Below are 17256 nucleotides of genomic sequence, written 5' to 3'. Positions count from 1 at the left end.
TTCCTATACACTAATGATGATAAATCTGAAACAGAAATTAAGGAAAGACTCCCATTTACCATTGCAACAAAAAGAATATAATACCTGGAAATAAACCTTCCTAAGGAGACAAAAGACCTATATGCAAAAAACTATAAGACACTGATGAAAGAAATTAAAGATGATACCAACAGATGGAGAGATATACCATGTTCTTGGATTGGAAGAATCTACATTGTGAAAATGACTATACAACCCAAAGCAATCTACAGATTCAATGCAATCCCTATCAAACTACCAATGGCATTTTTCACAGAACTAGAACAAAAAATTTCACAATTTGTGTGGAAACACAAAATACCCTGAAAAGCCAAAGAAATCTTGAGAAAGAAATATGCAGCTGGAGGAAACAGGCTCCCTGACTTCAGACTGTACTACAAAGCTACAGTAATCAAGACAGTATGGTACTGGCACAAAAACAGAAATATAGATCAATGGAAGAGGATAAAGCCCAGAGATAAACCCACTCACATATGGTCACCTTATCTTTGATAAAGGAGGCAAGAATATACAGTGGAGAAAAGACAGCCTCTTCAATAAGTGGTGCTGAGAAAACTGGACAGCTACATGTAAAAGAATGAAATTAGAACAATCCCTAACACCATACACAAAAATAAACTCAAAATGAATTAAAGACCTAAATGTAAGGCTAGACACTATAAAACTCTTACAGGAAAACATAGGCAGAACACTCTATGACATAAATCACAGCAATATCCTTTTTGACCCACCTCCTAGAGAAATGGAAATGAAAACAAAAATAAACAAATGGGACCTAATGAAACTTAAAAGCTTTTGCACAGCAAAGGAAACCATAAACAAAACGAAAAGACAACCCTCAGAATGGGAGAAAATATTTGCACACAAAGCAACTGACAAAGGATTAATCTCCAAAATATACAAATAGCTCATGCAGCTCAGTATCAAAAAAACAAACAACCCAATCCAAAAATGGGCAGAAGATCAAAATAGACATTTCTGCAAAGAAGATATACATGTTGCCAACAAACACACAAAAGGATGCTCAACATCACTAATCATTAGAGAAATGCAAATCGAAACTACAGTGAGGTATCATATCACACCGCCATCATCAAAAATGGCCATCATCAAAAAATCTACAAACAATAAATGCTGGAGAGGGTGTGGAGAAAAGGGAACCCTCTTGCACTGTTGGTGGGAATGTAAATTGGTACAGCCACTATGGAGAACAGTATGGAGGTTCCTTAAAAAACTAAAAATAGAAGCACCATATGACCTAGAAATCCCACTACTGGGCATATACCCTGAGAAAAGCATAATTCAAAAAGAGTCATGTAGCACAATGTTCACTGGTGCACTATTTACAAAGGCCAGGACATGGAAGCAACCTAAGTGTCCATCAACAGATGAATGGATAAAGAAGATGTGGCACATATATACAATGGAATATTACTCAGCCATAAAAATAAATGAAATGGAGTTATTTGTAGTGAGGTGGATGGACCTAGAGTCTGTCATACAGAGTGAAGTAAGTCAGAAAGAGAAAAACAAATACCGTATGCTAATACATATATATGGACTCTAAAAAAAAAAAAAAGGGTTCTGAAGAACCTAGGGGCAGGACAGGAATAAAGACTCAGTCATAGAGAATGGACTTGAGGACACGAGGAGCAGGAAGGGCAAGCTGGAACGAAGTGAGAGAGTGGCACTGACATATATACACTACCAAATATAAAATAGATAACTAGTGGGAAGCAGCCACATAGCACAGGGAGATCAGCTCTGTGCTTTGTGACCACCTAGAGGGGTGGGATAGGGAGTGTGGGAGCAAGATGCAAGAGGGAGGGGATACGGGCATGTATACGTATAGCTGATTCACTTTGTTATACAGCAAAAACTAACACAACAATATAAAGAAATTATACTCCAATAAAGTTGTTAAAAAAAAAAAAAAGGAAAGCACTATGAACAATTCCACAAAGATAAATTTGAAAACTTACAAGTAATAGATATTTATCTAAAATTATATAAATCGCAAAAAATTGAATTACAAAGAAATAGGAAATATAATTTAAATTATCTTAATAAATTTAGTTAGTGATTTAAACTTCCCCACAAAAAGACACTAGGAACTAAGGCTTTTACAGGTAAATTTTATAAGCCTTTTAAAAAATAAAGAATTCTTAGGTATGAAAACATTTGTGTAGAAAAAAAAGAAAAAGAAAAAAATTTCCTACTAGAAATCTAGGAAATGAAATGAAACATTCTTAACCTAGTAGCATTTATTTTACAGAAACCTACAGCAAGCATACTAGAGAATGGTGAAACTTGGAAACATTTTTGTTAAAGTCAGACGCCAGATAATGATGCCACATGTTACCAGTTAGATTCAGTGTTTTACTGATGCTCCTATTTAGGTAATAAGACAAGAAAAATAAATAAGATAGATACCTCCTTTCTTTCATTCTTTATTGTTATTGGCAGAATTCAGTTCCTTTATTTTACAGGATAAAGTCTCCATTTTCTGGCTGGCGGGCAGCCAGGAATAGCTCTCAGATCCAAAAGGTCTCTGCAAGGCCCCCTCTATCTCAGCAACACAGAATCTCCCTTACATCAACACTTTTCAAACTTCCAATCTCTTATTCTCTTCTGCTGACAGCCTCAGAAAACTTTCTGCTTTGAAAGAGCTCGTGTGATTCAGTCAGGTCTATGGGGATAATCTCATTAACTTAATGTCAACAGATTAATAACCTCAATTATGTCTGCAAAATCCCTTTTTCTATGTAACAGAATAATGACAGTAACACCACCATGGGGTGGAGATCATGAGTGTCATCTTAGAATTCTGCCAACCATACTACTCATACCACTGTCAACCGTGTTAGACTGATACTTAGTGAAAGCAAAATGCTCATTATTGTTTCACTAAAATATTTTAGTTGTAGAAATAATGAATTCATGAATGAGCTGACAACATAGTCACTCACAAAAGCCTTGTAACTTAATTCTGATTTTGCTTACATATCATCACATCACATGTGATTGGATTTTAGAAGCATTATCAATAATCATCTTAATTAACTTTGTTACACTTCCCTAGGTTGTAATTGTTGGTGAAAATGATCTTTTTAATTCAACTTCTTAAAAAAATTATTTCTGTGAAATGAAGCCACTTACCTAAGGATTTACTTCAATTGCATAAAAGAAGTGTATCTAGGTATAAAATATAATTATCAATGTTTGTTTAATCCTTACCCAATTATCAATGTTCAGAAAGGAAGGATTAAAAGGAGTAAACAACTTACCAGTAGTTTATTACATCCTGAAGTAGAATTGATATGTTGTATAATTGTGTCTTCAGACTGAACAAGGACATCAAATTCTCCTTTTAGATTTCTTTCCATTCTGGGATGATTTGAGAAAATGCATTGGGTATACACCCACAAATTAGACATAAAGTGGTAATATTCTTGATCCTTGTGAGCTCCTTGAAAATAAGAAACGTTTCTTTGAATTCTTTTTTCCTTCAGCCTTCAGCGCCTAGAACACAGTCAACTGATCAGAGTACTCCAATGGTAATTTCACCATTGTCACAAACCATTGCCTCTGGCCCAGTTTATAGACATATTATCTTAGAACCATGCAGCGACTTTTAAATATTAGAATCAGGTGTCAATACTTTTTACATTAGGAGATTTTATATTTTTAAAACAAATATAGATGTTTGACTTATTCTGAAACACAGAACCCACATTCCCATATACCAGCTATCCTCTGAAAGTGCTCCAGTTCAGCTGGGGCAAGCGCTCTCCAGTTTAGCATGGTATACAACCAGGTTGTTTTGCTTATTTACATTACCTACCTGGATCCTATGGGATTTTAAGTTTTCTATCATCTCTGCTCTCTAAATGTTGTTTTCATGATGTGTTTCAGATATGCTAGTCTCAATGAATGCTCAAAGGAAGAAAAAAAAAGCAGTACACTTAAGGTTACTAAGTAAAGAAACTCGACTAAACACATTTTTGAAACACCATTGGCTGCAGAGCACTTTAATGAATAACTCTTATTAATATATAACATAACTCACAATTTATGGTACATATTATTTATATTTTTCTTTGCTGTTCTTACCCACTGAAAAGAATATGACACCTCTTGTCATAGCCAGGCTCCTCTAGCTTATGGCAAAATTTACATGCTAAAATTTTGAGCAGAGGGAAAGGACGAGAAAGATTTGCAATCCCAGGGCAACAAGAATAAGGGGAAAAGGAAAGTAAAACAGAGAAAGAGGAAAAACTAATCCAAGGTGGTACTTGAACTAGTAAATCAAAGCTTTACAAGAAAACTTAGGTCAATGCTCAGTAACATGAGATATTACTGTAATGGCCATATGGAATCACCATGCTTCGTAACAGCCATTACTTGTTCCTTCCTGTCTCCTGTCTCTCACTGGTCAAAATTCCATTTTTTTAAAAATTTTTTTATGTTGGTTACCTATCTTCTCCAAGTAGCCATTAGGAAAGACATATATACCACAGTAGGATGCTTCACCAGAGTCCGACAGCAGTGAGAAGTTCCAGAACCTTCAGGGTCTGGTTGGGTTGAATATACAAGCCAGAACTGCTGCTGTTTTCTCTATAACAGGCACAATTTAGGGCTTGTTGGAGATCTACACTTACCCAGGGTCAGGCTGATACAGCCAAAAATGTTAGGAAATGAGTCATTGGCAATGGCACCCGGAAATCTTCACTAGGCAAATAGCTCAGAAAGCAAATAGAACCAAGCAAATTGGGAGGACAGATACTTCAAGGTTGATATACTCTCTATCAGGTAATGCTTAACTCTGAAAAGCTAACACAGCAGGAAAAAAGCAACAACTTTAGAGGAACTGTGATTCAGTTTTCCCTGTTGCAAGGATCTTCTACAATTAGGTATTTGAACCCATTTTCCTCTAAGGTTTTTTTTTTCTTTTCACAGTTTACTAATTTCCTTTATATATTAGAAATTTCTCTAGTTGCATGTAAAGTGACATGACTTTTCCGGTTTTTATCTTTGTTCCCACTAAGGCTCTGGCATTGCTGCTTTTCAGCTTGGTGCTCTGTGGTGACCTAGATGGGTGGGATGGAGGTGGGGGAGGGATGTCCAAGAGGAAGGGGATATATGTATACATATAGCTGATTCACTTCGTTGTACAGCAGAAACTAATACCACATGGTAAAGCAACTATACCCCAATTAAAGAATAAATAAATAAAAAGATTGGCTTGTGTTTATCTTGCTCCACACAAAGTGTCTTCTTCAAATTGAAGACTGATATTTTTCTTTGATTCCTGATGTCCAGCTTTATACAAGTTACTCCATGTACTTCCACAAATACACCAAACCAAGGCTACTGATTTTTCTCCCAGTATAGACATTGTAGCCTAGACTCAAAAACATCCAGAAGAAAAACCTCCCAAGAGGTTTCTAACTTTAACATATTCAAATCTCTTCCTTTTAGGCCCCTCTTCTCTTTGGGCATTCTGGAATTTCCTTTTCTGCAATTCAAGATCAGCTAAGTATTTATATTATTCTACTTGTCTACATACATAGATGGTCAATGTATTCTGATCCTTCCTCATCAGGCTGACTAGTCTACTGATTCAAAATTGTATGCTTCCTTTCTTATTTTCTCTCCAAAGGAATTTCAGTTTGGGAATAAAATTTTTGTTGAAATGAAGAGAAACTCTGGAAATTTGTTTTCCTTTCTTTACTACTTTTTCAGCATGGATGAAGCAGCAAAAAGATGTATATTTATACCATCTCTCCATTCTCGCACACCCATTTTTTAACAGTAAACCAAATAAATCTACATACCATCCTGTGAGTCAATCCAGGTGTTATTCTCCATCTATAGTCCCATCCAGTAACATGTCCTTCTCTCTTTTTATACCCCCAAAGCCCTTAATGTCTATGAAATGTCTTTACCACAAAGACTTTTAGTACTTATCATTAGCAATAATAACAATATGTGAGATTAGTAGTACTGGGGGTAGGGATGGGAAAGAAGTAAATTTATGCTTATTTCTAGGGACATCTGGAAGGCTGGTAAGGACTCTTAGTCAAAAAATAAGAATGAGATAACACTAGCTAGTGATTTATAATATTCCTTTTAAAGCTTGAAACTCCATGGGAGGCACCAGCTTCTCTCCATTCTTTCAGGATGTATAAATGGATGTTTTGTACTTGGTGTAAATGGTTACCAAGCGTGGTTTTAGCTGTATGATCAGTGGACAAAAAGCCCTCTCTGGAATTGGGTGCTTGGGTTCCCTTGAAATTGAGCCACCTCACACAAATCTGGGTGTTTCATAATCTGAATCTGAAGCATGTCCTTTGAGGCTGAAAAGGATCCCAGAGGGCTGTACCTGGAAGTTTTTGGACCTTTCTGTGATTGCGTGTTCTTTCATTCTCCTGTTGTGCTGTATACTTCACTTTTCTTACAGGCTTAAAGAGTTCACTTTGTGGAGTCTTTTGAGTCCTTTCAATTAACCAACCAGTGTAAATTGATGGAGGTCTCAATAATACATCTAAAACATCACTCTATTCAGTGTAGGTATTTTAAAAGGGGTGTAACTCTACCTCATTTCACAGATAAGAGAAATGAAACCAGAGAAGTCATATGGCATGTTCAGTATACCACAACAAATTTCAAACTATCATATTAGTTAAAAAAAAAAAATGTATAAGGGAATGCTCGCTGAGTTAAGAATAATAAGAATAAGGGTTTTACTTCAGCTCTGCTATCAGCAAGTTATGCCACCAGAAAAAAAATTGCTTAATCATCATAGTCCTTACACGGTAAATTGAAGTAATAACACAGCCTGTATCTGTCTCAATGTGACTGAGCAAAAATAGAAGCATTTTTACAATAGACGGGCAACCATCTCTCTTTCAAGATGACAGATGGTAAAAACTGTTCAGAATCAGATGATGATAACTTATCAAGACGTTACAGAATAAAGTACATAACTCCTAATGAGAAGCATGGATGGGGGGGATATTTTGATGCAGAATTTTTGAGTATTAAAGAGAAGATGAGAAAATTTTATGAGCAAAAGTGAGCTTTTCAACACAAAATCAAGATAATATTTATTGATACTTTCAATTATTAAAAAAAAAAAGAGTGAAAGGAAGTGGTAGGCTAAGGAATTAGAATATACAAATTAAGAAGACAAAATTGAGAAGCTACAAATAAAGTGAAGAGTTTTATTTTTGAGAAACTGAAATTTAAAAAAAATTAACTAAAAGAGTGAGGAAGATTGTGTCAGAATAAGAAATCTAATCTGAGGAGGAAAAAAAGATTCAGAAGCTATCACAGAAATGAATATGATTAAGCTGTTTGAAAATAATTGAGTGATTTAGTGATATTGAATGAATTGATACTGTTTTCAATACATTAAAGATAGAGGTGAATTGAATAACATAAATGAAAAACAGAAATGAACAACACAAATGACATTTTAAATAAACATATGTATGAGTATACACACACACACACACACACACGCACACATATATATATAGAGAGAGAGAAGTTAGAAGACAATGAAGGCCATTCTCATGAATGAACCCCAAAGAAAATATATTTCTTTTGCAGATTTCTTACTATAAACATCAATCTGTAAGCAAAGGAGCACTGTGCTGATAATTAGTGAAAAAAGTCAACTGTTTGCTACAAATAGAAACTTGAGAAGGGAATTTTCTAAGTGTAAATCATAAAAAACTTCTTGATAAAAGCAACCATGATTCTTCTTTTAAAATTATTTAAATAGCACATACTATTAAGTAAGAACAAAGAGCTGATACTAGTTTTATTACTATATTTGTAGCAAAACAGAGTAGCAGGAGGTTACTAAGTGTCAAAATTGGATACAATGTCACAACTAAAAAATTAGCAAAGACCTAGAACTGGACTCACCACTGTGCTGTAATTAATTGCCTACTATTTGGGGGAACAAATAAATATGTGTACAGAATTATTTTATATGTATTAAATTAAATTAACTCCAAGTGTGGTTTACAGATTAGTGGAAAAGGTGAACTATCATATATTTATGATATTTTTGTTATTGTTAAATTTATTGTTGCAAAGAACATTTGTAAAATTACATTTACCCACTCTATTTCCTTAGGTTGAAATACAAGTATAATTTACTTCATTAAAGATATAGGAACATTTTTAATGTTTTAATATAAACTGGCATACACATTGACCATAAACAGTTCAATGCATGGTTTTTCCTTGCTCAATATAGAAGCATGACTTAGAAATCTAAATTGAACCTTTATATTTCTTCCAGCAAAGGATTAAGTTCATCTAATAGGTTGTCGACAGGTCCTAAGGTACTCAGGTTTTTTAGTTCGCCATGCTTTTATGTGGGAAGTCCAAATTTGAAAATTTCCACTAGATTTTACAACACCCCTTTACATCTTTCTAATTTAGTCATTTTGTCTTACAATGCCATACAATGGGCTATTACATTCCTTGGGGAAATGTAAAATTTAAAGAGATATTAAACCCCCAAAACTTCACTGCCTATAAGAGAAATGACAGGGAGATACTGTCATACATCATGTTGTTTTATGGCACGCTCATATATATGTTGCATGCTAAAGATCTGGTAATGTGTACATATTCTCAAATTTTTAGAGAGAAAGGAGAATTAAAATAAATTGTATGGTAAAAATATAGTTGTAGGTGGTATCAACTCAAACTTGGCTGTGCTTCAAATGTTGATAAGAGAACTCTTTGAACTTTAGAATGTATTTTATGTAGATAATTTTATAATTGTAGTTAAGACCAGGATGTCCTGAAGTAAATTATTTCAACCAAAATTGGACTAGTTTATAAATCCTGTAGTACTGGTTTGAAATCTGGACATTACGTACAGGAAAGGGTAAGAGGGGAATAAAAGGATGCCTAGATACCATTCTAAGAACGAAATTAAAATGTGTAAAATATTTTTGGTACATATATACCTATCCTGCACCACTTTTCACTTCAAAGTATCATTTTCTTTATGTTCTCAAGTACCTAATGGGCTCATGTTGCAATTTCTCAGTTCTATCATATGTGACCTAAAATTACCTACTTTACCTTTCCTTCATATTTGGAAACTACTTTTCCCAGAGCAGCTAGTCTCAATTATCTATTAGATGTAAGTTAATCTTATTAAACTAATTTAATATTTTTCAAACTTGACAGATGATAACAATTATCTGGGTTGTATATTAAATATTAGAAATTCTCAGGTCCCATCCCAGACCATTTGATTGATCTGTTTGAATTAACCCATGCCAGTGTTTTGTTGTTTTATTTTTGTTTTTTGTTTGTTTTAGAGGCATTTTATTTAGTCAACTGCAAACACTTAGATGTTCAATAGCAGTGGACAATGAAACAGAAATCAAATCAGTTACTTTAATATGTATTCCTTCTTCTTTACAACGAAAGAAAAAAAAAAGTCTTTCTGCTTTAAGGGAAAAATCAGAAAAATAGGCCAATATATTTTTGTTATGCATAGTAACATAAACAGCTACAAGAAATCTGATTGTAATAAAAAGAGAACTTGGATGTTGGCTTGCACATTTATTCATTAAAAGGAGGATGGGCCATCATGCTACAAGAGCATGCCTCCACCTGCCTTCATCTGATACTCTTAAGATCTCACATACAAGTAACACCAAGTTAGTTTCAACACAAAAGCTAATTCATATTCCTCATTATTTACTGCTCATGTTTGCCTTAACCAGACAGTAACTCTGGAAGGCTGATGCTTTTCTCTGCTTGTCTGTTTTAGTCCATAATTTGTACACTATCTGTGGCAGATACATTATGCTCAGGCCTTAACTTCAGAAGCTGAACTGTAGATGAAATCTGAAATCTCTGAAGCAACTTCTTCTAGCTTCTCTGGTATAGCATTTAGAGACAATCCCCACGTTACGATGGCGTGAAAGTAATACATGTTCAGTAGAAACCATACTTTGAATTATGAATTTTGATCTTTTCCTGGACTAGTGATACTCGGGATGATACTAGCTCATGATGCTTGGCAGATCCACACAATCATCAGGATAAACAACCCACACACTTACAACCATTCTGTACCCAACAAACATTCTGTTTTTTACTTTCAGTAGAGTAGTCAATAAAGTACATGAAATAATCAACACTTTATTATAAAATTGGCTTTTTGTTACATGGTTCTGCCCAACTGTAGCCTAATGTACAAGTTCTGAGCATGTTTAAGGTAGGCTGGACTCAGCTATGTTATTCGGTAAGTTAGGTGTATTAAATGCATTCTTGATTTACTATATTTTCAAGTAACAATGGGTATATTGGGATGTAACCGTATAGTAAGTCGAGGAAGATATATATAGATATAGATATAGATATATATACACATACCATGGTACAAATATTGCTAATATGCATTTATTTAGCCCACACTGATATATTATAAATAAGTGTATATAACATAATATATAATATAATACTATATAATGTGAATATGGCAAAGTGTAAAACGTACCTACTAATTAAGTAAAGGACATTTAGATTACTTCATATTTTTAAAATGTATTATAAACAACACTATGATGAACATCTTTATAGATAATTATCTCTTTGCATTTGTGACTTTTGCTTTTGCATAGTTTTCTATGTAGAAGCAATAAGAAAAATATGCTATTAAATGTTTTACACAAAACTTGATACTGCATATGCTTTTTATATTTAGAAAGGTGTATAACTTATATAAAATAATTTGGCTCTTTATCAGAGAAGATTCCCTGGAAGATCCTATATGGATAAAAGGCAGCAGTCTTGAAGGAGAACGCAGGAAATAAAGGAGGGTTGAAACATTCTGCATTAAAAAATTAGAGGAATTCAAAATTTGTTCAAAATTTGTACCCAATAGTTTGAAAGAGAGAGACAGACAGAGAAAGGAAGGAAGGAAGGAAGGAAGGAAAGAAGAGAGATGCTGAGACGAAAGTAAGGGAATGAATAAAGAAAAAATGGGAAGGGGAATTTCATCTTGGAAGAGAAGAAGAAAAAGAGGGAAAGAGTTGAACAACATAGTAAGAAAAAGAGGATCAGCTATAATCTCTTATAGTGGGAATGGAAAAGGGACTTTTCTGTGCAGGAGATTATTTATGTATACAATACATGCATATTTTCCTGATTCTTATTGACTGTTGGATAAATTCCATGAGGTTTTTTGATAAAAATAGTTTCCTAAGGTTTTAAAGCTTCTTATAATTTAATAATTTTACAGTTGCATAGTAACCCTTTGTAGACTTTCCACAGTGTATTTAACTAATATGGCATTATTTGACCATAGTAATATAATTTTAGCTATTATAAATTATGTTTTGCTGAGCATATCCATAAATGGATGTTGTCACATATCTTGATCATTCCTAAAATTGGAGATACTGTAACATATGTCACAATATTTTTCCTTAATTGAAATTGGTCAGTGAAATAGGGATATTTTAAAGACTCTACACTTCCAAATTTTCCACTGGCCTGGTAATGCTGCATTATTTTACACTCCATCTGGGGTGTGTGAGTTTGCTTTCTAACTTACTCAAAGTTCACTAGGTACAAGAAACTTTTCTTTTTTTTCTTAAACTTAATTTGGGGTGATAAAACATATTTCATTCTAAAATTGGGATACTTTGAATTGGGATACTTTAAAAAGTATACTTTGAATACTTTTTGTATATTTATACACCATCTGTATCTCTGTATTCCTTCTTTTATGAATTACTGGCACACGTAAAACTTTTTTTGTGGATGATGTAAAAGCTTTTTAAATGTTAAAATCATTAAATAATTTTGTGTAACACACACTTATATTCTTGTACATACTATGAATTATATACTAATAGGTATTTTAGTATTCAGCATCCTTATATTACTAAGTGTAGTTGGACTAATATTTTCTTTGTGTGCTATGTTACGTTTTGACATATTTATGTTACGTTCTTGCGTCTTTATTTTATATATTCTGGTCTAAATTTGTAAAACAAAATTGATGTTAGTTTTCTATTGCTGCCATAACAAATTACGACAAACTTGCTGCCTCAAACGACAATAATTATTATCTTACAGTTTTGCAATATAGAATTCCAACATGGTTCGCACTAAATCAAAGTTCAGCATGGCTGCCTTCCTTTCTGCAGGCTCAATGGGAGTATCAGTTTCCTTCACTTTTCCAGCTTCCAGAGACCATCCCCATTCCCTGGCATGTGGCCCCCTTCCTTCACCTTCAAAGAACTTCTGTCATCACATCTTTTTCTCTGAGTACCGCTGAGAATGATTCTCCATTTTAAGGACTCATTTGATTAGACTGGGTCCAGCTGGATAATCCAGGGTAACCTCCCTATATAAAGGTTTATAACCTTAAACACATCTTCAAAATCTCTTTTGCCATGTAAGGTAACAGATTCTTGGGATTAGTATGAGGACATCTTTTTAATTGCTTATTGGCTTTTAAGTCTCCCCTTATCTAACAGGCTTGATTCTACACTTAAAATATCATTATACCTTGAAATCCATTACTAATGCTTAGCTGATTCTCTCATTCACACTCTCTGAAATCATTTCAAGATTTTGAAATTTTGGAGTGAATCTTTGATTATTTCCTAGATGCAGATATTAAACAGGAAGAATCATTTTGGTGTGTTTTCCCTCTCCTTTGCACTGAAATTATTTTATTTGGAAATCATACTCCTTCACTCAATAACAACTAAAATACCTCCCTCTTTCCTCTTTATACTAGTCTGCTTGAGCTGCCATAACAAAATATCACAGGCTGGGTGGCTTAAACAATGGAAATGTATTTCTCACAGTTCTTGAGGCTGGGAAATCTAACATCAATGTGCTGACAAGATGCCATGACCTCTTCTCTTGGCTTGTAGGCAGCTGACATCTTGCTGTGTGCACATATGAACTCTTCTTTGTACACAAGTGGAGAAAGAAAGAAATCTCTGGTGTCTATTCCTCTTCGTATAAAGAAATCAGCTCTATCAGATTAGGGCCCTGACCTTATAACCTCATTTAACCTTAATTACCCCTTTAAAGACTATCTTTAAATATGGCCACATTGGGGGGTTAGGACTTCAACATATGAATTGGGGGGGGGGCACAATTCAGTCTATAATACTCTCCCATCTTTGAAAGCAATCTAGAGACATTAAGTTCTCATAATATGCAGCTTAGACAGTGTTGAGATCATTCCCATACAATCACCTTGACATTCTGGAATAAATTAGCATTTATTTTAAAAATTCAAAACTGCATTTAAGCAATTCTCTGAAAAAAGCAAATATTCTAAAAAAATATATATCCGAACTTACACCTAACTTAAACAAGTGGGTTGGGAATATGAAATATAAATTATTATTCAGAAAAATCAAGCCAATAAATTAACCTTAAAATATTGTATCAAGACTGAAATGTCTCTACAATTTGAGAGAAATCGTCCAACAATTGAGACAGTGTCAGTTATCCTGGAACATGAAGTGAGATGAAAAGGCAGAGATAATGTTTAAGATGACATACAATTAATTTTTAAAATTACTATTCAAAATATAGAAAATAGAAATTTGTGACATTAATGAGTCAACATATACAAAAAGAAACAGACTTATATCACCACTACCCCTAATTGTAGAGAACAGAATAACAATAGGTCATGGAAATAAAAATAAATTTTACACTAAAATGATAGTTCCATAAGGACAGAACTCTCTTTAGCGCACTCCTGTATCCTTAAAATCTACATAGATCATGGAACTAATAAAGTCTTTTTTTAAATGATTAAAGAGATAAAAAATATATGTAATGCACATGGAAATAAGAACACACCCTTAAAATAAAAACACGGAGCCCTTTTGTGAGGAACCAAATAGAATTTTTAAATACAAAAGTATGGGGATAGAAATTTAAAAATTATTGCAATAATTGGACACAGATGAAGAGAGAATTCATTAACTGGAAGATATATCTGAAGAAATTAATCAGCATAATGAAAAAAAAAAAGAATATGCCAAAGACCAGACAGTTTCACAAGTTAATTCTTCTAAACATTTTTATAAGAATTAACACCTATCCTTCTCAAACTATTCCAAAAAATTGCAGAGGAGGGAATACTTCTGAACTCACTCTAGTAGATCAGCATCACCCTGGTACCAAAACTAGTCAAAGACACCACAAAAAAAGAAAATTACAGGCCAATATCACCGATGAAATTTGATGCAGAAATCCACAACAAAATTTTAGCTAACTCAATTCAACAATACACTAAAAGGACCAACCACCATGATCAAGTGGGATTTATTCCCAGGGTGCAAGGATGGTTCAATATCCAGAAATCAATCAATGTGATACACTACATTAACAAACTGAAGAATAAAAATCATACGATTATCTCAATTAATGCAAAAAACAACCTCTTGACAAAATTCTACATTTATTCATGACAAAATTCTCAACAAAGTGGGTATAGAAGAAACATACCTCTACATAATAAAGGCCATTTATGACCAACCTACAATAACATCAAACCAACATTTCATCATCAATGCTGAAAAGTTAAAAGCATTTTCTCTAATATCAGGAAAAGTCAAGAATGCCCATTCTCACCACTTTTATTCAATATAGTATTGGAAGTCCTAGCCACAGCAATCAGACAAAAAAAAAAAAAAAAAGAAGAAAGAAAGAAATTAAAGGACTCCAAACTGGAAAGAAAAGTAGGACAGCTACATGCAAATGAGTCACACGAGACTACTTTCTCATATGATACACAAAATAAACTCAAAATTATTTAAAGACTTAAATGTAAAACCTGAAATGATAAAACCCCTAGAAGAAAACATAGGCAGTATGTTCTTTGACATCGGTCTTAGCAATTGTCTCCTCAGACAGGGGAAACAAAAGCAAAAATAAACAAAATGGGACTACTCCAAACTAAAAACTTTTGCACAGTGAAGAAAACTTTCAACTAATCAAAAAAACTGCCTACTGAATGGGTGAAGATATTTGCAAATGATATATCTGATAAGGGTTTAATATACAAAATATACAAAGAACTCATACAACTCAACATCAAAAAAACAAACAACCCAATTTAAAAAGTGCAGAGGACTTAAAGAGACATTTTTTCAAAGAAGATATACAGGCGGCCATCAGACATGTGAAAAGATGCTCAGCATTATTATCAGGGAAATGCAAATCAAAACCAAAATGAGATACCACTTCACACCTGTCAGAATGGCTATCATCAAAAAGACAGCACACAAGTATGGGTGAGTATGTGGAGAAAAGGAACCCTCTTGCACTATTGGTGGGAATGTGAATTGGGACACCCGCTATGAAAAATAGTATGGAGTTTCCTCAAAAAATTAAAAACAGAACTGCCATGTGATAATTCAGCAATTTCACTTCTGGCTATTTACCCAAGGGAAACAAAAACACTAACTTGCAAAAGCATGTGCAACCCAATATTTGTGCAGTATTATTTACAACAGCCAAGATATGGAAGCAACCTAAGTGTCCACAGATATATGAATGGATAAAGAAGGTGTGAAATATATATACACATACACACAATGGGATGTTACTCAGCCATTAAAATAATGAAATCTTGCCTTTTGTGACAACATGGATGGATGTATTGTGCTAAGTGAAATAAGTCAGGCAGAGAAAAAGAAATACCACATGATCTCACTTATATGTGAAGTCTAAAAAATGAAACAAATAAGTAAACAAACAAAACAAAATGAAAACTGATTCATAGGTACAGAAAACAAACATGTGGTTGCCAGAAGGGTGAGGGGTGATGGGTAAAGGGGATTAAGATGTACAAACTAATGGTTATATAATAAACAAATCATAGGGATGTAATATACAGCATACAGAATATGGTCAATAATATTGTAATAATTTTGTATGGGACAAATTGCTACTAGACTTGTGGTGACCATTTCATGATATATGCAAATATCAAGTCATTTTGTAGTACACCTGAAACTAACAATATTGTATGTCAATTATATTTCAATAAAAATATTTAACTCCTAGACTCATTCAGACTGGAAAGTGTACTATTCTCATGGCAAATTAATTTCTAAACCCAATACATACCAACAATTTATTATACTTAGAGAATATTGTAACCTTTATTGTAATATCATTTAATTTCCTTCGATACTTGCCCTAGGTAAAGCTATGTTTTCCTTCCTCATGTGGTGGCCATTACTTCTTATTGGCTGGTTGATAAAGCCTTATCACCACAAATTTGCTTTCCAAATTGGAAACCACACTTTTTTTTTTTTTTTCACACTTTATTTTTAATAATCAAACCAGAGTGAATTTGAAAGCACAGAATATGGTCTGAGAGAGACTGAAGATTAACCAGAGAGAATTCCTTAAAGAAATCTTCCTATCTAGGTGGAGTCCAAAACAAGATAAAGTGAAATAAAATCTGGGTTGCCAATCCAGCACCAACTATCAGAGCCTGATTCTAGCAATCGTCAGGCCAAGACTGCAAACTTAAACTGGTAATTTCATTATAGTAATTTAAGGTGTGTCCCACCCGCCCCCAAAATAGTCAAGACTATATTTTTAAGACTTTACCTAGTTTATAATCTTTTCACAGTTTTTACATATAATTCTAACTTAATTAGATATAGAAATCCTATATTGTCTAAATAAATTTAGGTGTACAGGAAAAGGCTCATGGCATCATGATTTCGGTGTTTTTTGTTACTTTTGCTTTTATTTTCATTAAGTTTGTATAATTTTTCTGTCTTTAATAGGAGTTAAAAGAATATATCTAGTTAGAATATGTTTGCATTCATTTTTACATAGAATAATATCAGATTTTTTCTATCTTCAGACTAAATACGTTCAAAGTGTTTTTATTTTTGTTTTCAAAAAAATTTTATTATGCATAATTCATGCATACCAAAGTATATGATGTTCATATAAATATAAAGAATAATACTGAACTAAATATTCATGTAATAAAACACCTGTGTGTGAATTACAACATTGAGTACATTGAAAGCACATTGTTTATAATAAAATTGCATTTTCCTCCTACATCTCCCTGAGATAATCACTATTCTGAATTTAGTGTTTACCATTCACTTTAATAAATATATATTTTAGCCTCCTATGCATGCATCC

General features: G+C 33.4%; 1 long non-coding RNA gene across 3 annotated transcripts in view; it reads right to left on the bottom strand.

Moving 5' to 3' along the window:
• Positions 1-16402, bottom strand: part of LOC309630469 — an 83593-nt gene extending 67191 nt beyond the window's left edge. For all 3 annotated transcript variants that reach the window (XR_014245681.1, XR_014245682.1, XR_014245683.1), the window contains exons 1-2: positions 3884-16402; positions 3327-3508 (exon numbers count right to left, since the gene is read on the bottom strand). This is a non-coding gene — a long non-coding RNA (uncharacterized lncRNA). The remainder of the gene's footprint in view (positions 1-3326; positions 3509-3883) is intronic.
• Between the last annotated feature and the right edge of the window lie 854 nt (positions 16403-17256).

The sequence above is a fragment of the Balaenoptera borealis genome (assembly GCF_965194805.1).
Source record: "Balaenoptera borealis genome assembly, chromosome: 6".
In the NCBI taxonomy this organism is placed as follows: Eukaryota; Metazoa; Chordata; class Mammalia; order Artiodactyla; family Balaenopteridae; genus Balaenoptera; species Balaenoptera borealis.
Note: the sequence above shows the minus strand (reverse complement) of the source record. Positions and strands in the feature narration are given on the sequence as shown.